Source organism: Notothenia rossii (assembly GCF_949606895.1).
Source record: "Notothenia rossii genome assembly, chromosome: 9".
In the NCBI taxonomy this organism is placed as follows: domain Eukaryota; kingdom Metazoa; phylum Chordata; class Actinopteri; order Perciformes; family Nototheniidae; genus Notothenia; species Notothenia rossii.
Window position 1 is genome coordinate 18,839,594 of NC_136907.1, and position 23,587 is coordinate 18,863,180.

At 41.5% G+C, this 23,587-nt stretch overlaps 1 long non-coding RNA gene across 1 annotated transcript in view; it reads right to left on the reverse strand.

The window, feature by feature from the left end:
- Positions 1-6,836: 6,836 nt before the first annotated feature.
- LOC307017781 overlaps positions 6,837-23,587 on the reverse strand; it is a 340,480-nt gene continuing 323,729 nt past the window's right edge. The window contains exons 2-3 of the long non-coding RNA XR_013802253.1: positions 7,146-7,199; positions 6,837-6,931 (exon numbers count right to left, since the gene is read on the reverse strand). This is a non-coding gene — a long non-coding RNA (uncharacterized lncRNA). The remainder of the gene's footprint in view (positions 6,932-7,145; positions 7,200-23,587) is intronic.

The window sequence follows — 23,587 nt, forward strand, 5'->3', positions numbered from 1 at the left end:
CCAGTTCTGTCATCAGATTATTTAATAAGATTTGTTAAAACATTGTTGTTTCTTTTGATGTGAAATATTATTTATTTAATTCAAATAAAAAGCAATGTTAATTTTGTTCACAATTTGTTAAGTTAATTTAATAATATATGTATTTTTGAATCAAGTATTCATCTTTATTGTCTTCATTGTTAGTTTCCACATGCCTAAAACAACCTCAAACTAAATCTAAAAGTTGATGGCTAAATAAGAGCGTTTGAGAAATTGTGCAAGGCACACAGTAGTAGTCCGAATAGTCGATTAATCGTTTCATTAATCTATAGATTAATCGATAATCAAATTAGTCGTTTGTTGCAGCCCTATTGTAGTTATCCCATGTAAAAATAAAACGTGTTATTCAGCAACCCTTGCAATTTGGGTTTTTATTTTTGGTTGGTAGACCTCGGTTAGCTGGTCATTTCAAAAGTAGCTCACCAGCCAAAAAAGTGTGGGCACCCCTGCACTAGAGGGCCCCATAACACAAGAAATAGAGACTCAGAGGGTAAGAGACGTGACATCTCCGCTGGCTCTAAGGAGCAAACAGTGGGAGATGCTCACGGCGTCTGCTTGGGTTTTCAAGACAGTAACACAGGGCTACAGACTCCAATTCGCTGTCACCTCCCCCTCGCTTCTCGGGCGTTCTGTATTCACAAGCCCGAGGAGAGTCAGCCCATATTCTGGAGAGAGAGATTCTCTAGCTTCTAGAAAAGAAGGCTATATCTATAATACCCGCCGAGCAGAGTCAGAGCGGCTTTTATTCCAAGTATTTTCTCGTTCCCAAACGGGGAGGGAACGGAATTCGGCCAATACTAGATTTGAGGGCTCTGAACAAATATCTAAAAAGATACAAATTCAGAATGCTCACTCACACATCTCTGCTGCTTCTCGTGCGACAAAACGACTGGTTTACATCAGTCGACCTGAAAGATGCGTATTTCCACATCCCAGTATATTACCCACACAGGAAATATCTGAGGTTCGCATTTCAGGGGATCTGTTACGAATACAGAGTACTTCCCTTCGGTCTGTCTCTCAGTCCAAGAGTGTTTGTACAATGTACGGAAGCCGCGATAGCCCCGTTAAGACAACAGGGTATTCGCCTGGCAACCTACCTAGACGACTGGCTGCTTCTCGCACAGTCGGAACAGGAGGCTATTACGCAGACAAATGTCCTCGTAAAGCACCTGCTCAACCTGGGTTTCATAATAAACACAGAAAAGAGCATGTTGTGCCCGGCACAGACTGTACTCTTCCTGGGTTTACACCTGAACTCGGTGCCTTTTACAGCCCGCCTGTCAGTGGAAAGAGTGAAAACTTTCAGAGCTTACCTCGCTCATTTCCAGCTGCGCAAACATGTTCTTTTCAGATCATGCCTGCGGTTACTGGGGCTCATGGTGTCAGCCATCCTGGTCGTACGACTGGGACGGTTACACATGAGGGAGTTTCAGCGCTGGGTAGCCGCTCTAAAACTAAATCCCGCGCGTCATGGAGCGCGGAGAGTGATGGTTACTGTGAAATGCGTAATGGCACTGCACCACTGGCTGCACCCGACTTTTCTGGTACGGGGCGTGCCTATGGGTGCTGTCCTTTCACGGAAGGTGGTCATCACAGACGCATGTCTGACACGCTGGGGAGGTATTTACGAAGGTCGTCCGGTAAGGGGTCTCTGGAGCAGAGACCTCCAGCGGTCGCACATAAATTACCTGGAGCTTTTAGCAGTGTTCCTCACCCTAAAACGCTTTCTGCCTTTTCTCAGAGGACACCATGTCCTCGTGAGGACGGACAATACGACCAAAATATCGTAGATAAACCGACAAGGGGGTTTGCGCTCTCTCCAGTTACACATGCTGGCACGCAAACTGATCTTGTGGAGCTGCGGCCGTCTCCTCTCTCTGAGAGCGACGCACGTACCGGGTGTGATGAACCTCGGGGCAGACCTGCTGTCCAGAGGTGTACCACTGAATGCAGACTGGACTCTACATCCAATGGTTGTGAGCCAGCTGTGGGTGCGTTACGGCCGAGCCGCGGTAGATCTGTTCGCATCAAAAGAAAATGCTCACTGTCAGCTTTTCTTTTCAATGCGCGATCAAAACGCACCATTAGGCGTGGACGCGCTCGCGCACATTTGGCCTCCGGTCCTCCTGTACGCGTTTCCACCCCTGGCGCTGATACCCCCAACTCTGGCCAGAGTGAGGGAACGGCGACACACAATGATCCTGATAGCTCCGCACTGGCCTGCAATGTACTGGCTGGCGGAGATATATCAGCTGCTGTGCGGTCAGCCGTGGCAGCTCCCCCTACGCAGAGACATACTGTCTCAGGCGGGGGGGACGATCTTTCACCCACACCCGGAGCGCATGGCCCTATGGGCCTGGCCCGTGAGTGGTATAATCTGAATGCCGTGGGTCTCCCGCAGAAGGTGATAAACACTATTCAGAGTGCGAGAGCTTCCTCCACTAGGTGTCTTTATGACTGTAAGTGTAGGGTGTTTGAGGACTGGTGCCTTTAAAAAGGGCACACCTCTTTTCAATGCCCTGTGGGAGTGATTTTATCATTTCTACTGGACCTAATTGATAAACACAGAGCTTTCTCCACGATCAAAGTCTACCTTGCTGCTATTGCTGCATGCCATGTGGGTTTTGAGGGTAAGACGGCCGGCCAGCATCCTCTGGTCTGCCGTTTTATGAAGGGAGCTCGCAGGCTCCTTCCTGTTTCCAGGTCACTGGTGCCCTTATGGGACTTGACAGTGGTTTTAGATGGGCTCACTCGAGCCCCATTTGAAACCCTGGAAGAAGCTGACATGAAGCACCTGTCACTCAAGACAGTGCTGTTACTGGCCCTGGCATCCGCCAAGCGAGTCAGTGACATTCATGCGCTATCTGTACATCCTTCATGCACTCAGTTCGCCCGAGGGTTAACGAGAGTGTTGCTGAAGCCCAACCCTGCCTTTATACCTAAGGTGGTTGGTTCATGTACCCCCATTGACATTGAGGCATTTCCTCCGCCGCTGTGTCCCTCCGGGGAACAGCAGCCGAATTTGCTATGTCCAGTCCGTGCTTTACGCACTTATATGGACAGATCAAAAGAGTTTCGTCATAATGACCAACTCTTTGTGTCCTGGGCTAACCCTCAGAAGGGCAAGCCTGTTACTAAGCAACGGCTCTCTCACTGGATTGTGGAGGCAATTGCTTTGGCTTACACGAGTCAGGGTCTGCAGGCACCTTCGGGTTTGCGTGCTCATTCGACTCGTGGTCTGGCTACATCCTGGGCTTTGTTCAGGGGTGTTTCCATCCAAGACATTTGTGCAGCGGCGAGCTGGTCCTCGCCGCTCACTTTTGTCCGCTTTTACAGATTAGACGTCTCTGCTCCCAGTGTGGCCCATGCAGTGCTGGGCCCCCTGCTGAGTTAGAGCTCTAACTGTTAAATTCTAGTTGGGTTTGGTGATTTTCGAGATAAGCTCGTCTGGCAATACGGGAGCTACAATATCCCATAGTGAGACATCGAACGGAGTGTTACGAATGAGAACTATAGGTTACTTACGTAACCCCAGTTCTCAGAGTAACATGAAGTGAGATGTCTCACCAGACGGCCCTCCTTGCTATGGTGAAGCGAGAAGAGGTGCTTATTTTGAATGATGCATGCGGCGTAGCGCAAGCTACTTATAGGGGGTAGATTCCCTGACGCTGACGTCAAGATCACCAGCCAATCATGATTGGCGTAATGGGATTGATGCTTCTGTTTGCTCCGCGATGAGGCGCATCCCATAGTGAGACATCTCCCTTGATGTTACTCTGAGAACTGGGGTTACGTAAGTAACCTATAGATAACATTAGTGTTCACAAGAACAAGATACACTCCCGTGTTTTGTTTTAGTTGCTCTTCAGATTGAAGCGGACAGTTTTATATCGACTATATGTGTGATCTCCTTTTTACATCTCGTTGTGTCATTTGAGTTTATTTGCTGTGTGTAGATTCAAGGATTTTGGTTATCTTGTCCAGGGATGCAAACTTGTCACCTTTCGGCGAAATTCTCCGTTTTGAATCCAATATAGGTCGTTTGTGTGATTCATGTAGATCTGCAATAAAAATATTTTGGGTTATGGGAGGGGGTCTGGGACCCGGATTAATGTGCGGCCGCGAGCTTTTTTTATATATTATAATGAAGCTGTGTGCTCGAGTCTTCCTGCCTGTAAGCTCTGCTCATGATGTATAATAAGCCTCTGCTGCTCGGCGATGATGGTCTAGCTTCAGCAGCTACATTACCTGTTAATATTAACTGTGCGTCCGGAGTCACTGTGGCACAGACTGGACCGCTGGTGAACAGCTGTTGGATATATATATCCAATATAGGTCGTTTGTGTGATTCATGTACATCTGCAATAAAAATATTTTGGGGTATGGGAGGGGGTCTGGGACCCGGATTAATGTGCGGCCGCGAGCTTTTTTTATATATTAAAATGAAGCTGTGTGCTCGAGTCTTCCTGCCTGTCGGCTCTGCTCATGATGTATAATAAGCCTCTGCTGCTCGGCGATGATGGTCTAGCTTCAGCAGCTACATTACCTACGGTGCGTTCGTTAATATTAACTGTGCGTCCGGAGTCACTGTGGCACAGACTGGACCGCTGGTGAACAGCTGTTAGAACGGGCCGTTCAGGTGTTCAGAGCAGAGCTCCCTGTCGGAGCGGCAGAGCGTGATGTGCACTGAAAAGTTTTTTTTTCCCGTCGCAATATTATCGTTGAGCTAGCTAACTAGCATACATTGTCACTATCTGCTAACGTTAGCTTTTGCCTTCGTTTTCTAATCGTTTTTTTCATAGGCTATAAACAGAGGTGGTATAAGTATATATCTTGTACTTGATTAAAAGTAGAAGTACTCAGTTCTTGTACTTGAGTAAAAGTAGAAGTAGTCTACTCAGATAGTGTAGGCTACTTGAGTAAAAGTAGAAGTACTCAGATCTTGTACTTGAGTAAAAGTAGAAGTACCAGAGTGTCGGAATACTCTGTTACAGTAAAAGTCCTGCATTCCAAATGTTCCTCAAGTAAAAGTAGAAAAGTATTATTATAATTTATTATAAAGTAGCGACAGTAAAAGTAGTCATTTTGCAGATTGGTCCATTTCAGAATAATATGATATGTTTTATAATGATTGATCATTAAAGTGTTATCAAAGCTGGTAAAGGTGCAGCTAGTTTGAATGACTTTGTATACTGCAGGGTAGCTTTTGGATTTACTCCAGGTGGAACTAAATTCTGATTTAACACTTGATTATATTTCACATCATTCATCCACATCTGTAAAGTAACTAAAGGGATTAAATACATTTAGTGGAGTAAAAGTACACCATTTACCTCTGAACTGTAGTGGAGTAGAAGTACAAAGTAGCAAAACATTGAAATACTTAAGTAAAGTACAAGTATCTCAAAATTGTGCCCAATTATAGTACTTGTTGAGTTTATGAACTTAGTTACTTTACACCAGTGGCTATAAAGATAGAAAGACTAAGCCTTGCACAGAGGCATGAAAATACATTTTCAAAATGCTCAACAGTGCTGCCAAAATTATAAACTGACTGCTACACAATTAAAATAAATGCTTTTTATATATTTCTATTAGATGTGACTCTATGGCGTTTCTGTTATTATTAACACTGCTGCTTTAGTTGTTCTGACTGCTAAAATCCTCTGTTATTCCTAATTTTAAAGCCGATATTCTGTGGGGTCAGGGGGCTCGGATCCTTGTCACCTTTTTCATACCTGATGAGTTTGCATCTTTGTTGTCGATTTGTTTGGTTATCTAGGCACAGCTGTGTGTGACTCCCTCTGGTACACTGGTCTGTGTTTTCCTAATGTAGAGAGCATTGATTAATTAATAAACTACACACTGACTCTAGATCCTGACCAAATCCTTTTTTGTTGATCAAATGTTTTTCAAAAATGTATTGTATATTATATAACAGCTGCACATCACAGACCGGAGTCTCTGCTACTGTGGACCACGAAGGAGGCGATCATCATCCCCATCCCCATCCCCAAAGACCCTGCATGGCATGGAAATCTCCTCCTCCTGGAACAATTCTACACCCAGCATATGCTCCCTGTGTTGGCCAGTAGAGAGGAGGACATTTAAATAAACATACTCTTAACACCCTCGGACTCTGCTTTGTGTTTCGTATGTGTGATGGGGTGTTATGCAGAGGGGAGGAAAACAGGACACAGCAGATTGAGATTGTGGTGGAGATGCTGAGCAGTTATTTAATTGTTGCCTGTAATTATTATTATACTGCGTGCTTCTTAGTTATTCCATCTTTTGCTGTAACATGGATCTGTATTTAACTCTATATTTACTTGTTATCTACCACACTTCCTTCTACATCATACACCATCATTATACATGATGGTGTATATAGGATAAATATATATTTGTAATATACATATCTGTAAATTGTATAATTTTATTTTTCGTATTTGGCATTTCTCTTTTGTCCACTCAAATACACTTTGCCCTTTCTCTTTTCCATGTGGAAAATGGCAGCTGCATATTCTGCTTTTCTCGTCTGGCTACCTGTCTGCTCATCTACAATGAGAACATTATATAATTAATTACTAATAATCATTTAAACCTGTTATTACCAATATTTCACAAATTCTTCATGTAAACTTAAGAGTACAGCTGTATGTTGAGTGTCAACTTTGCTTGGTTCATCTTACTGGGGGGCAGCTACATGGATGTCGGTGCAGTCCACAATAATTTTGCAGTTGAAGGCAGAATGAATTTATTATTGACTCAGAATGAAGCACAACTTCATGTCATACAATACATTGACTTTATTTGTAATTGTATAAAAAAATATGAATATTGATTAGCAAGCAGGACCTGCAGGAACAGAGAATGGTGATGGATGGAGCTGGGAAGAGAGAAGAATAAAGAAAACAGATCAACTTTATTATCGGATATTAAAAATTCAATTTCAAAACAAGTTGCCGCTCCTACAGTTTTCTAGTATGTAAAGATGATTTCACATGACCAATGCAAAATATCACAATACATGTGTCTCTGGGGGGTGCATTGTGCCTTTGATGTATATAAATAATATACCATAACCAAATACTATTACATACAGTGGAAATCAGGTTGCCAGGGCAGGTCAGTCCAGTGTGCATGTTCCTCAGGGTCTCAGCAGTTACAGGTGAGGTAAAGAAAATAAAAGAGGAAAAGGTCAGTAACAACACTTTAAAGTAACAACACTGATTAATTATCTCTTTTAATAATTTTCTCTCAGTAATCACTCAACTACTGTCTTTCCAACAAACAGATTGACTCACTCTCACTATAATCACAATGAAACACGTCCAGAAGAATGTCATGCAAAGCTGCCTGCCTTCCTTCCTTCGACTCTCCCTGAACTGCCTGATCTTTTAATGTTCAATGTTAACCATTTGTGCAGATAGCATTAAGTAGAAAATATGCTAATGTAGCGTTAGCCTACCTCCCGCCCCCTTAGCACCTGGTGGAGGGGGCGATAGGCTACTCTTCAAATGTTTCACAAAATACTTACCATCATGACTACTCTTACTGTTTAACATTTTGGTTTACTTCATGTTAAGGCTAATACAAATGACAAGGCTAAGTAATGTAATGTAATGCTAACTAACATGCTCGCTACTAGCTAGGTAGTGTTGGAGATTTGGAGGATGTTTAAAACCAACCTCGTCTCCGCGTGTCGTTTGGTAAACTGGGTAAATTCGTAAAAAGGAAGGGATTAAGAAACACCAGAATGCAAGTTAAACAATAATCTTGTTTTAATGATACAAAGTAGCAATACAAATACATCACCGAATCACGAAGCACTCTGCAGAGTACTCCGGGCTCAGGTTCTACCACCGTGTGAGACAGGTCTCAGGAACGGCCAGTCAAAAACAAGAGCGCGAACCAAAGGAAAACCCAGGCTTTCATACTAAAAACACAGGAGGAGGTGTGTGCGTGCTTTCCCCCAGAGGTCATCTTATTGGGAGAGACCAACACATGGCCTGTCGCACCCAATCAGTGCGACACAGCAGAAGAAACCCGGAAACAAAAAGTCTCTTTCAGCTTGACGAAGACCAGATACCTTTTGGTGTCTGGTACGAACCTGCTCTAAACAACAAGTTTCCTTATCTTATTTCACATCTTGCAGCCAGCACACACACATCCCCTTTATGGCCCTTTGTCCATCTTCCCCCCTCAGGTTACCACACACAAGTTAAAAGTATGTTTTAATATATAGTTGTTATAGTTGGCTAAATATACGTAATACATGTAAATCACGTTCATATCAATAATAACGAGGAACACATTACCTATGCTCTTAAGCAGTATTAGAGATGCTTTTCAAATAGTCAAACTTCACACAGGCCCAATATAGAGAACACACTCATTTGTCCTACAGCCCTTCCCGCCATTTGAGCTATTGTTCACATCTTTACTTCAAATAAAAGGTTTCACATTGTATATTTCCAGCTTCCTTTACACATACTGTTATTATTAATACAAAGTAATTAACCACACACATCTATTGAAAACAAGTAGATTTCCCTGATAATTAACATGATGAAAATCTTAAGAAGAATGTCCCCTCCCCCAGCTCTCTCGTCCCTGTCATAAAAGCTACTTCCATTACATATAGAGTAATAAAACATGTTTAAGCTAATTTCTCCACAATGTTTGTAGCCATTTAGTACCCACACATGAAAGAATAAAAACAGAGGTATAGTTGAACAGTAATCATGCAGCAGATATATTTACTGCAATGAAAACACACACATTTGCCCTAAGCATGTGTAACACACCCTCTTCTTTTATGAGGGAAACATTACAGAGTTTTGGAGCTATCCCCAAATTAGGATGTCCCCTGCTCCCATCCCTCACTAAACACAAACGCTTCAAATAATTCAAAAAATCCTTCAGTAGCTACCTTGACTATGTTCCATGCAAAACATGTATATTACCTGATATGTTTGGTCCAACGACTCCTGGTCCTTTCATAATCAATCAATCAATCAATCAATCAATCAATGTTTATTTATATAGCCCAATATCACAAATGTTACATTTGTCTCAGTGGACTTCACAGTTTGTACAGAATATCAGTATGACAATACGACACCCTCTGTCCTTAGACCCTCACATCGTACAAGGAAAAACTTCCAGAGAAAACCACACAGTTTAAAGGGAAAAATGGGAGAAACCTCAGGGAGAGCAACAGAGGAGGGATCCCTCTCCCAGGACGGACAGACGTGCAATAGATGCTGTGTGTAAATTGAAAAGATAATACATTTGCAACATAGGTAGTCCAAATGTTTGGAAATGCATGTGTGTATAATAGGAAGATGAATCCACGAGGATATCCATCCAGGACTTATGATCCAGGACCACAGCCACGACTCAAGATCCAGGACTCGCGATCCATGACACAGGACCGAAGGATCATCCATGACTCCGGATCCCGGCGTATATAGACACCAAAAAGAAAGACATTTGGGGAAGCTGGGTTAATCGGAACATGAGAGTACACAGGTATAGACAGAGAGAAGGAAGAAGTAAGATGTCCCCCGACAAACTAAGCCTATATCAGCAAAACTAGGGGCTGAATCTAATCAGCCCTAACTATAAGCTTTATCAAAAAGGAAGGTCTTAAGCGCACTCTTAAAAACGGATAGGGTGTCTGCCGTCCGAACACAAACTGGAAGCTGATTCAACAAAAGTGGAGCTTGATAAGAAAAGGGTCTGGCTCCCATTGTACTTTTAGAGACTCTAGGAACAACCAACAACCCTGCATTCTTGGAACGCAATGCCCTAGTAGGACAATAGGGTATAATGAGTTATTTAAGGTAAGATGGCGCCTGCCCATTAAGGGCTTTGTAGGCGAGAAGAAGAATTTTAAATTCTATCCTGTGTTCTATAGGGAGCCAGTGTAAGGCAGCCAGAACAGGAGTAATGTGGTCCCTTTTCCTAACTCTGGTTAGTACACGAGCTGCAGCATTTTGAATCAGCTGAAGTGACTTGACTGACTTTTTGGTACACCCTTATAATAAGGAGTTACAATAATCCAGCCTTGAAGTAACAAATGCATGGACTAGTTTCTCTGCATCGTTTTGAGGCAAGATATGCCTGATTTTTGCAATGTTACGTAGATGGAAGTAGGCGGTCCTTGAAATTGATTTTATGTGGGTGCTAAAGGATAAATCCTGATCAAATATAACACCAAGATTCCTTACAGTCTCACTGGAGGCCAAATTAATGCCATCCATAGTTAATATATCTTTAGATAATTTGTTTCGTAGATTCTTTGGGCCAAGTACAATAACTTCAGTTTTGGTCGTGTTTAACATCAAAAAATGTAAGGTCATCCACGTTTTTAAGTCCTTGAGGCAGTCTTGAATTTTATTTAGATGATTAATTTCATCAGGCTTGATTGATAAATATAGTTGAGTATCATCCGCATAACAATTAAAGTTTACAGAATGATTCCTTATAATATTGCCTAACGGAAGCATATATAGTGTGAACAAAATAGGTCCAAGCACTGAGCCCTGTGGTACTCCATGGCTAACTTTGGTTTGCATGGAAGATTCATCGTTGACACGTACAAACTGAGAGCGTTCAGATAGATAGGACCTAAACCAGCCTAAAGCAGTTCCCTGTATGCCAACTAAGTGCTCTAGTCTTTGCAATAGGATATCATGGTCGATAGTATCAAATGCAGCACTAAGATCGAGCAAGACAAGAATAGAGACAAGTCCCTTGTCAGAGGCTATTAGAATGTAATTTGTGACTCTAACCAGAGCTGTCTCTGTGCTATGTTGTGTTCTAAAGCCAGACTGAAAATCTTCAAATAAATCATAGTTTTTTAAGTAATCACACAGCTGTTTTGCGACTGCTTTCTCAATCATTTTTGAGAGGAACGGAAGATTAGAAATAGGTCTATAGTTGGCTAAAACCTCTGGATCGAGGTTGTGCTTTTTAAGAAGCGGTTTTATCACTGCTACTTTGAATGATTGTGGAACATAGCCTGATAATAAAGACATATTCATAATATTTAATAAAGAAGTGCTAATTAATGGAAAAACTTATTTTAACAGCTTAGTTGGAATCGGGTCTAAGATACACGTTGATGGTTTAGAAGAGAGAATCATTGAATTTAATTGTTCAAGGTTTATGGCTGAAAAGCATTCTAGTTTACTATCTAGTGTAATATTAGAACTTACGTTTCCGGGAGCTGTTGATAACACTATACTGGTCAAAGGCAAGAGGTCATTGATTTTGTTTCTAAGAGTAACAATTTTATCGTTAAAAAAGCACATAAAATCATTACTACTGAGCGCTATGGGAATAGAAGGCTCAGTCGAGCTGTGGCTCTCTGTCAGCCTGGCTACAGTGCTGAAAAGAAATCTTGCATTATTCTTATTCTCATCTATTAATGAAGAGTAGTATGCTGCTCTCGCTTTACGCAGTGCTTTCTTATATTCATTGAGAGTAATATGCCAAATTAAACGAGATTCTTCAAGTTTATTGGAACGCCATATCCTTTCAAGTTGTCTCGACTTTTGCTTTATTTTGCGGGTTTCGGCATTATGCCATGGAGCTAATCTATGTTGTTTTATTTTCTTCTTTTTCAAAGGAGCAACAGAGTCTAATTTTATTCGCAGCGCATCTGTAGCACTATCAACAACATGATCAATTTGGGGTGGTGTACATTTTGTATAAGTTTCCTCCCCTACATGCAGACATGCTATCGAGTTAAGTATTGGTGGAATCTCTTCCTTAAATTTGGCTATAGCACTAACAGATAGGTTTCTGCTGCAGGAGCTTTTGGCTAATGCTTTGTAGTCTAGTAACAGTACTTCAAAAGTTACTAAGAAATGGTCGGATAAAGCAGGATTATGCGGTTCGACTAATAGTTGCTCAATTTCAATACCATAAGTCAGAACAAGGTCAAGAGTGTGATTATAGCAGTGGGTTGGTTTATTTACACTCTGACAGAAACCAACATAATCTAATATAGAGTTAAATGCAACAGTAAGGCCATTTTTATCATCGTCAACATGAATATTAAAGTCACCTACGATAATTACTTTATCTGTTTTAAGTACCAAAGTTGATAAAAACTCAGAGAATTCTGATAAGAATTCTGAATAAGGACCTGGTGCACGGTACACTGTAACAAATAAGATTGGCGGTATAATTTAATTTTTGTTTAGTATTGATAAGTAAACTTGAGTCAAAGATTGCTGCAACTCCACCTCCTCGGCCCGTGCCTCGGGCAATATGAGTATTGATATGGCTGGGTGGAGTGGCCTCATTTATGCTGACATATTCTTCATGTCTCAACCAAGTTTCAGTGAGACAGCATATATCAATATTATAATCTGATATTAAATCATTTACCAGTATTGCTTTTGCTAGATGCTAGAGATCGTATGTTTAAGAGACCACATTTAATCTTCCTGTTTTGTTGCACTGTAGTAGTTGTTACATTTACTTTTATTAGGTTATTATGTATGACACCTCTATTAGGATTTACCTTAAATTGTCGTTGGGCAGACACACACACCGTTAATATTGGGTATTTTATTGGGTTCGGGATTACTATGGATGACTGCCTAGGAGAGAGCGCAGAGAAGCGTGTAAGACTGCGACTCTGCCTCCTGGTCTCAACTCCAGTTTCTCATGGATTAAGTCCACAAAGCCCTGAAATGTTTGCCGAAATCAGATTTGCACCTTCCAAAGTAGGATGAATGCCGTCTCTCTTAATCAGACCAGATTTTCCCCAGAAGGCTATCCAATTATTATCATAAGACGGGAAGCGATATTTTGTGATTACAACCTGGTACAAAGCACACAGGCATCTTGTAAAAGTGAATTTATTGGAGCAATCTCTTATATTTATTGGGGGGAATAAATCAGTCTTCTTCTTCCTCTTAGCTTTGCGAGTCGCAACCAGTCTTGGAGCATTATCGCCTATGACATCACTTACGCGACCCAGAATGCATTTGGGATTTGTAGTCTTTCTAGTTGCGTATTTTTCATAGTCTTATATTTCAACAGTTTTACGACAAACTGTGACTTTTTTTACATGAAAATGATTGTTTAAGATTGACAAACATCATATGTGTCATTCGTGGCACAATTCAAACGGGATCAAAAGATAACTTTTCTCTCTCCATTGACTTCAATGTATAATTTTCCGCTTCCGGGGTCCCATGGAGGCTCCCGGAAGGGGAGGGACTTCGCCTCTGTATAGTAACTCAACGAGAGAGTAATGTCAAATGACAGTACAATTGACCAATCATATCTTCCCTCTAAATGGGCGGGCTTTATTTTCGCGGACTTTATGACAAGTTCCACCCGCTGCGAAGTCTATGCAAGTGGTGAAGTGACGCTTCCTCAAACCCGGAAGTAAGCTGCGCTCGGATTCCCTCGACAGAAAGCAATGGGATTTCTCCATAGGATTTTGGAAGATAGCTCGAAATAAGGTCTGTAGAAAAAGAACCTGTTAGATAAATGCACGTTTTGTTCAGCCGGATAATATCCACATGTCTACTGTTAAATATGTTCTTTATTCTCGCGTCCAGGAGAGAAGCTTTAAAATGAGACTAAATAGAGTCTCTGAAAAGATTCAAGTGGGATACTTTAATTAAAAAAGGCGCGGTAGTGTTACAGACAGAATATTGTTCCGGCAGAAAACAGCTGTGATCTGGCTCTCCTGAGCAAGAAGAGAAAGGCGAATCCCCCGTTCGGTGCCGTTATATATCCTCTGCTGGCTCCTCCCCGCCAGCCGGCTCGCCTCGCCTCTAATGTCCGTTGTTGCATTTAAACAGAGGATTGGTACTTTTCACCTTCAATATATGCTTAACCCGCCTTTTCTCCTCATATTCTCTTTCATCACTTTTCATGTAACACATTCTAAACGCTGTAATCAATACTCTAAAACACACAGAAAATGCTTCACGGCTGGTTTGGTTTCCGGTCATTCCGGATGTTGTCACATGCTACTCTCGTCTGTAAACAATAGTGTATTCAAATAAACTGTACTTTCATTTAATATTCAGCATGGTAGTATCTCGAAATCTATAGTTGTAGTGTTAAATCAGTAGGTTTCGGTTTTCACCACTCCATGTCATTTCGCTACTCAATTCACCTCTTTAGGAAATCGTATATTAGCCACATGCTAAATGCTAACCGTAGATGAAGGATTTTCAGAATAAAAGCTTAACTGCTTGTGCACAAGAATTTCTGGTTTTTCAGTATAAAAGAGCGTTTAAACTGACGGTATGTTTAAAGAGCCTGTGACACGAACCCAACAACTGTTGTGCAATGAAATAGTGGGCTACTAGTAATCTCGAACCGTCAGTTTAAAAAAGAAAAAGCGATACCGTTCCGATAAATATCAATAATTTCAAACATCGCGGGAAAATTCCTTCGACTCATTTTGAGGTTTTGGGGGAAGCCGGAAGTGACGTCAATGCGGGAACGCTTCACTGTGCGGCGAGAGAGCCAAACACGGACAAAGTGTGTTGTCATGCGTAGAAATGGTGAATTACTGAGTTTAGGCACGTTAATAACGTTTTAATGAAGTTGACTACAGTATATTCATATTTGTCAGTGCTTTCATGTCAATTCGGCAAACATAAACATAAATGCTCGTGGTGAAGATGATGATTAAATTAGGATTAGAAATCGGTAGTGAGAGCTGCTGAATTTCCTCCCATCGGATGTGATATAAAAACAAATCGATTATTTTTGTAAACTCAAGTGGATGAAACTACATTTATTAGTGCTTTCATGTCAATTCGGCGAACATATGATACATTAAATGATCGTGAGGATGATGATTTAAAAATCTTTTGTCTGAGCCGGTCTGCATTTCCTGATGAGAAAACAAACCTTAGCTTTTTGTAGTTGCAGTCAGTGGTGTAGTGGGCGTTGGACGCGGGGGTACGCCGTACCCCCACTTATTTGAAGCATGATTTCTTATTTTAATAGTCTAATACATCTAAAATCATTGCCAGTGTTATCAGTTGCAAGTGTGTGTTTGTTGTAATAATGACGAAAACATAATAGGTAGATTTCACAGTAATTATAATAAAAACGTAGCTCAAGCATTTATGCAACTTGATTTGAAGCGTGTGTGTGTGAGGGGCAGAACTGTGTGTGTACGGCAGGGGTCGGCAACCCCTGGCACGCGTGCCAGCATTGGCACGCGGCACCGTAACCAGTGGCACACTATGAATAAGTGGAATAGTTGTGCAATAATATTTAAATCGTATATATTTCGGATCCTGAACGAGACCGCCGCCAGAGCGCGTCTAGAAGGAAGCCATGGACGCAACGCAGCCCCGCTCTCTTTCACTCCAGGTGACTTTCTGCCGCTTTCCTCCGTGGTGCAGTGCTGATCGTTTCACCACAGAGGAAAGCACGTCACAAATTGCAGTAGGCCCGCCGCCTACCCATAAGGAGCTGTATAAATGCCGCAGTTTTTGCGTGGCTGTGTCTTTAGTTGAAAGCCCAGTGGCGATCTGCTCATCGAAATAATATGCTACAAAGGGGCGGACTGGCCATCTGTGTGTTGAACCATCCTGTCGGCTCCCAGACCGTAGTCGAGGAGGGCAGAAGCAACAAGCTTCAGGTTCAATAACCCACTTTAGCTTAAATGACTGGAGAGAGGCGAGCTCTTCTTGGGAGGCCGTTGCATTTATTTAGCTGTCCTTCTGTTTCACAAAATACATTACAGACCGCTGTTTTTCTGCTGCCTCGTTTCACTTCCAGAAACATACACGTTCCCTCACTGTCGCTCTACCATCCACACATACACATGCACAAGCCACACCTCTCTCTCTCTCTCTCTCTCTCTCTCTCTCTCTCTCTCTCTCTCTCTCTCTCTCTCTCTCTCTCTCTCTCTCTCTCTCTCTCTCTCTCTCTCTCTCTCTCTCTCTCTCTCTCTCTCTCTCTCTCTCTCTCTCTCAAAGGGACAGCGATCTCATCTCACTCTGCATGACCCTATATCATAACATGTGTGTTCTGGAGAATCACAGAACGGACGATTGTCCTTATTATTATGCCGTTTAAACCAATTATTTAAATGTGGTAAATGTGTAAGTTTCGTTGACAGGTCCACACACTGCTTCCCCGCAGCGAGGATCCCCCCGCCCTCCGGCTGATAGTTCACGAGCGTCAAGCTCCTCAACCCCGGGACTGCACACACAGCATTTTTATTATTTGTCGCGCGTCCCACACATTGAGACTATGTCCCGCATTTGAGTGATAGTCGCGCAGAAAGGCCGGATCGGTTCGGTACCGAAGTGGGCCGGTCGGATAAGTCACTATCACATCCCCCACTCCCCCCGTTGACAATTTACTAGTTGTACCGAAGTGGGCCGGTCGAGAGTCCCGGGCAGGTTTTTAGTCCCTTTCCACCAATGGCTACATGACCGTATGATCGCCCATATTGACGCACCTAATTCCTAAACTTCTAACAGATACAAAATAAACCGATCCTTCAGCCTCATATGAGCTCTCAGACACGTTCAAAATTAAACTGTCATCGCTGTCTGAGCTTGCTGCTGTGTGCGCCATCGTGCGTTTACATGCAGACGCTGGGATCCTGAACGGTGCAGCTGGAGCGCTGTGCCCGCAATGACGTCACCCATAATTTGGCGGGACTTGAAGAATCCCCGAGAAGATCTGGAAAATTGTCAACATTAAAGGGCAGATTAATGGTTATCAAAGTACAAATATCCAAAATCAGTTCAGTAACGGTTTTCAAGGGGACAATATTTACTCAAATTGATGGGTTTGGATGATGGGGGAAAATCGTGTCACAGGCTCTTTAAGCTACATTATACCATCAAAACATTGATTTTAAATTTCTAACACTACCCTACATTTATTATTTTCGAATCATACATCTAATCGATAGATTTATGATTAGCATAAGTTCGTTCATGATGGCTCACTTCAGTGATAGTGATGACATCGTTTGCAAAATTATTAACCGAGTCATTTTCAAGATTGAGTTACAATGATAAACTGGAGTGGCAAAGGATCAGCTGCATGACCCCGCCATCAAGTGCTTCATCCAAAGAGACAGGAGGATGGATTTTGTGTTTCAGTGATTTGATCATCAAAGGTAGGCCTAAGTCATTTTCAATGTGCGCCGCCGTGCCGACTTAATTCATTTGTAATTGTTGCTTGGCTGTGGGTGCCCTGTCATGATAGGTGTTTATATAAATGGTGTTTTTTTTGTGTGGTAGAGGGTCTCTGTCATTGATGCGTTTTGCACCCCGGGCCGCTGTTTTGATATTCCGCTGAGGTATACGGTGTGACGTAACTCTTCTTTTTTTTCCGAGGGAAGGGGGGGGTGGTCAGAGGGCCAAGATATAAAAGTCACGGCTCGCCACTGGTGTTAACTAATGGCTGTAGTATGAAGGTACGAAATAAAGTTTTGCATTTTGCAGTATCGGTAAAAAGTGGTTTATCATCAAAATAACTGGACAATGTAAACAATCGACAAAAATACAATATGATAAAAATAGTATGTAATACCATAAAAATTGTTATTGCCACAACTGTCTGTAAAAAATGTTTAGCCACATCTGTACAAATTAGTGAACTGTCAGTACAAAAAAAATTAGCCACATCTTTACAAATTAGTGAACTGTCTGTACAAACAAATTAGCCACATTTTCCAGGGTATTGTCCGTTAAATTCTTAAAGTGGACCTATCATGCTATATTTGAAAAATATATTGTAGGGCCATACCTATATAAAACATGTCTGTGAAGTTTTTTTTTCAAAATACCAAACAGATCACCCATTGTAGCCATTGCTCAAACCCCTCTTTTGCTGCCCTGTTAGAGAAACGCAGATTTTGGGTCCTTATCTTGAAAAAAAATAAACAAGAGGAGGCGGAGCTAATGCCTGATCAGAATTCTACCGGAGATAAAAGTTAAATTCGGTTGTGATAAAACGCCATCCTGTTTAAACCACGTCAAGGATTATTTCTGAAACAGTATGGAGCTCAAATGCTTTTTCTCTTGCAGGTTTATCACAAGGTGAGTTCTTTTTTTATTTCCTGTTTTTTAAACACATGTGCTCTTCAGTACAGGTTAGCTCTGAGTGTTAGCGAGGCTTCCTAATGTAAACAAAGACGTCCAAAACACGTCAGGCATTGTTTCTGACAGCAACTTTCTGTGGGTCCGCCGCCAATTCGACGTCAGTTCGGATGGAAATCTGAATCCGCTCGTTATACACCCGCTTTTAAAAGATTTGGGTACGGAGGAAAAGAGAGACGGTTTTATTTTCTGACGCTGCGTGAGTTCCCCGACGCACCGGGGACACATATTTATGTATAAAAGACATCACAAAGTGCATTTTGCATGATAGGTCCCCTTTAAGCAACGTAAAAAGTGCAGACCGGGAGCAACAGACGTAGGTTAGCCGGCTAGAATCACATAGCATCACATAGCAGCACTGCTGAGCCAAGCCCCCAGGAAGTGCGCTGGACTCAGATGAAAATATTCGTGGTGGCCAAACGGCAGTACTACACTTCCGTTTGGTTGCCAGGCCCGGAAACACTTTTTCCCATTGACTTACATGGGAAAAGAATGGTCTGTAAATCGTTGGATATTTTTTTTTAAACTAAATAAACTACCCACTATGAACACTTGTATAGCCCTTATTAAAAACATTAGTTCATTAGTTGTAACAATGTGCTAATAACGTTATTCTGAGAGTTATTTCCCTCTGCATTATGAACACGCGTCTAAACCACGGGACTGCGCTGCCCGGCACGTTCATGTGATGTGACGTGTTCAGCACTACATGAGTTTTACCTTTACCCATAGATGCACAATAAGAACGGACTCAGATCGCCTTAGTGCCAGCCCACGGAGCTGTAATAATGGATATATTGCACATGTTTGCTGTAATTCATCATTTGTAAAATATTATACTACATGGGCTGTATCATGTACATCTTGTATTAAATAAAGTTAATATTACCGACGTAGATTAACGTCCCTGTAGCTTCTTATTGCACTTGCAATATACCATTAAAGGAGTTGAACGTTGCTGTTTGCTATTACTATAATACCACGCAGGGATAAGCCAGTTTACAACCTTTGCATGTGGGCACAACACGTTTTGACCCAGATTAATTAGCTATACCATATGATATCGCCCGAGGAAGTCGTCATACTTATACATATATAAATAAAGGTATGTGTCAAAGCTCTAATCAAATTAACAGTTGTATTAATTATACTTGTGTATATATATGTATATAGCCTGTGTTGTATATGTATACACACAAATGAACAACCTTGTGTGTGTCAAATAACAAGTTATATTGTAGTGTTTATTTTAGTGTTGTTTTATGCTTATCCACATTTTGATTTCAGAGCACAGGAGAATGCTGGGCACAACATAAAGTGCAACAGTGAAGCTGACAATGCTGAACAAAACCATCACTAGATCGTGTTAAATCAGCGTAATATTTAAGTACATAACGATTGATGTGTGCGTACATTAGCATAATTACTAATGGCTCGGACGTTACACTAGCTAGCCGCTAGCTGCTAGCTGCTAACTGCCGCGGCCGCCCCGTTATTAGTTAATATCAAATCCATCATAACAATCCAGAACGCGCGGTGCTGTTACGTGTACGCAAATTGACGTGCTTGATGTGAACAAGCCTTTTGGGGGGCGTGGTTAAAGTTGCGCATGCTCTATATGCGCACATACGGGTACTTCTCAGGCATGCTGGGTAATCTGTGACGTTTCACTCTCTCAAAAGTGGGGCCATTTTGTCATCCATGCGCCAATGAGCAACTCTCATAGGAATGAATGAGGCCCCGCTTTCCACGCTGTATCCAGTTCTTATTATGCATCCATGTGCTGAGCATGTTAGCTTAGCTTGTTAGCCTAAGATAGCTCTGGAAATTCCAGCTTGATGGCAGGAGGTCCCGCCTCGGCTCCGCCTCTTTGTCCTTATTTGGAGCAGGCGGGAGTTAGACTCTGACGTCACTGTCGAGCCGTTAGTGGCCGACACCGCCTACTTTAGGCTTCTCTGCAACTCTGCACGGACACAACGTCCATTTATATTTACAGTCTATGCTCTGTCTAGACTGACACTTCTTTTGAGTTTGGTAAGAACCGGTTTTCGGGGAAAAGAGCCGGCTCCGCTGCGGCGTGAACAAAAAAAAAAAAAATCAGACACAAGCTCCGAACCGGCCCTGGAACCGCGTTGGTGTGAAAGGGGCAAAATGCGGGGCCCCGCAGTCATCCGGTTCGACCTGACATGGCTGTGTGACTAACCCGAGCTTGCGCCTCCTCTTTCTGATAGCTCCGCCCCTTCGCTCCAACCCCCTTTCTCCCCATGTTCCTCCCCCCACATCTATAGGTGAAAATTAAAAAATGTGTGAAGTTGTAATGACTGATTTGAGAGGTTGTAATAACCTGGAAATTATACATAGTTGTGATCTTATGCCCGGCATCACTTTCTATGAAAGATTCCATACAATAATTTGATGCATATCTGGTTGGGTTATAAAGTAAGTGTGTCACAGCTTTGCTTTCTATATTAAGACAGAAGTGAACTTTTGCTCCAATGCAAATTGTGTCCTTAGGGTCCAATTAATAACCAAAGGGATTAACCATTCAATCTGGAAGGCTGTGTGGAAGTCATGTTGCTTTAGGTCACAGCTCTGTATTTGGACTTGAAAGAAACATGGCACCACTGTGCTGTTCAGACCAACACTGTGCTACGCCCATGGCAAGATGACACAAAGGCACCTAACAAAGAAGTGATCACAAAGAACCCAACTTTGATGCCTGATTTTACTTTGGTATCGTTGAACACTGGTTAAGGCTGTGTTTAGACCATCATTAGTTTTGCATGGAAAATGCAGCACTTCAATCATATAGTTGGATTACTGTGAAGACACATCAAGGGTAGCAACAAACAACCGCAACAACAAAAAAAAGTACCTTAACGTTTGTCAAAAGATAACGTGACTTCATCTAGCATTACCATTGTGTTCACCAATGTGCACAGATGAATACAATTGACTTAATAACATGCATGGCTTATTTTTACAGTTGTACAAATCCTGTCTCATAATATTAAAAACAGCTGTGCAGTGTTTTGGTTTCATATATGCTTAGGAATGAGCTTTTAGCTTTGATTAATCTAATTTAAGTTGGACCAAGGCTGCACAATGTTTCAGGAAGTGTAGTTACATAAAAAACATAGTGTCTAAAGTCTTGCAGGCTCGTTAAAAGTTATTACTGATACTCTTGACATTAGATTCAAAAGGGATCTTATTGCATCCATTTTTGCCATTTTGGAAATCCACAGAGAACTGATTTACTCTCCACCTCTTGGTCTCAAGGTTATTGTGGCGTTAGGCCCGTTGTTAGATAAATCAAGGGATAATGTGATTGGCTGAGATCGAGCCAGGGAAGCAATTCATTCTTCCCACTCCTCCAGCAGCACTTAAGGTGGCATTACTAACACTCCAAATGTATTATTTCAATCAGAGGACTCTTTCACTGGATGAAATAATGGCAGGATGTGACGGAGAGCTACTTGTGTCTTCCTCCTTCTCACCCTCTTGTTCTTTCCTCTTCATTATTTCTTTCTCTGGTTTCTTCTGGATCGCTGGTGAATGTCTTTTTTTCCTTGGGTTTTCTCTTTTTCTGTTTTCTTTCTGTTTCATCTACTTTTCCCCAATGTACTTTCTAGGCCAAGGTCTAGAGTGAATAGCTTACTTTTTAATACCTGATCATACACTATGGCATATACACAAATGTATACTATAGTGGCAGTTTCAGTGTTGCTTGGAAAGTAAGTCTATGCAACATGGAGTTTTTTCCACACATATTTGATACGTTTTGGAATAATATATGTAATCCAGGATAGACTCTATGGTAATTTTTTCTACTGTTGATTAAAGGTGTTATAGAACATTTGCTCGTTGTCTGTGAGCCAAGAGTATAACAAGGTTGTTATCAGGTGGAATCTCTCTGACGTCAGCAATCAAGAGTCTCAGTAGTTGCCAGGTATTGTAGAAAAAGTTGAAGAATGTTTGTTTGACAGTATGCATCGTATGCATGTAAATCATCAAACACCACCGAACAAAGTAACTTTAAATTCATATTTTATGGATCATTAAATATCGTAAAAATGATTTAGTCAATCTCCAAAGAAAAATTCCTTGCTTGAAATGACCTTCTGTTTGAGTCTCACTCCACTCGACCATGAAATATGCAGATGTGCAATGAGCTGGTAACCACAGTTTTCTGACGTATATGTAACATATAGGGAAGGAGCGGGACATGGTCATCGTGTGGATGAATGTTATACATATTAAACACAACAAATAAGCAAATGAGAAGAACCAGATCATATCCAAACATATTAAAATCCAGGACAGCTGATTATAGTGAGCCACAGGGGACGAAACAGATGTTTAATGGACTGAGGCTCAGCAGAGTAACTGGTCTGGGTCTTTGCCACTCCTTCCCAGATGTTGAAGCACATTTTTGTTGTTTGAAAAGAAGACTAAAAAGGAGACCAAGAGGAAGATAATATGCATTTTTTTTGCATTTTTTTCTATTGTGAAGGTGTTTCACTTGCACAGAAATCTTTCCAAAAACTTGAAAATGCTGGAGGACCTGTATAACTTTCACCAAAATTGCAAAAAAATAAAAATAGATGTCTTTGTGAAGAGAGAGAGTCTCACACAGAAACAGCACAGGTAAACTCCACCTATGAGGATGTGTTGCTTAAAATAAAAGCTGCGCATAAATAAATACACCAAACTATCCAGTAAATCTATAATTGATCATTCTTTATTTGCTTTTTGTGGCACTTTCAGGACTCCCTTTGATTCAGTATAGTCAGTTGCCTTAATTCATCATCAAATCAACATAATATCCAGTTGTAATGAATTGCACCTCCTGATGTAAACATAGTTAGAGGTGGTTAGGATTTAATAAATAAAATCCTCACAATCTCGCTCTCTCTTTACTTCTCTCTCCTATTTGTTCTCTCTCTTTATCTCTGCAAATTGTGGTTTCCCATGGCTCTCTGTTTGAATTAAGCAATTCAACTGATTGCAATTAAACACTGTCAAGGGCTCTTATATCACTTTGATTGAATAACTATTTGAATTCAATACCACCCCTTAACAATCTTCCTTCCATTTGATAAAATATGGCGGGAGTCAGTTGCAAATTTCCTTTCCTCACTGTCATGTTAGTTATTTTGCCTCCTTTAAACCATGCGTTTTTTTAAATTTCCAATTCCGTTCTGCAGGAAGTGGGCTTCTTCACAGTTTAGTCATAGCTGATCATAATAAATCTTACCGTGATCCATGGTGAAATGGCAGTGTTGCCCTGTGGGACACAGTATTATCTGATTGACATTTGCACCCTCATGCTCCCAGTTTGCTTCTCGTTTCCAGCTCTCACTCACAATTATCTTTCTGGTCATCTATTTCTAAGTCTCCAGGGAGATGAA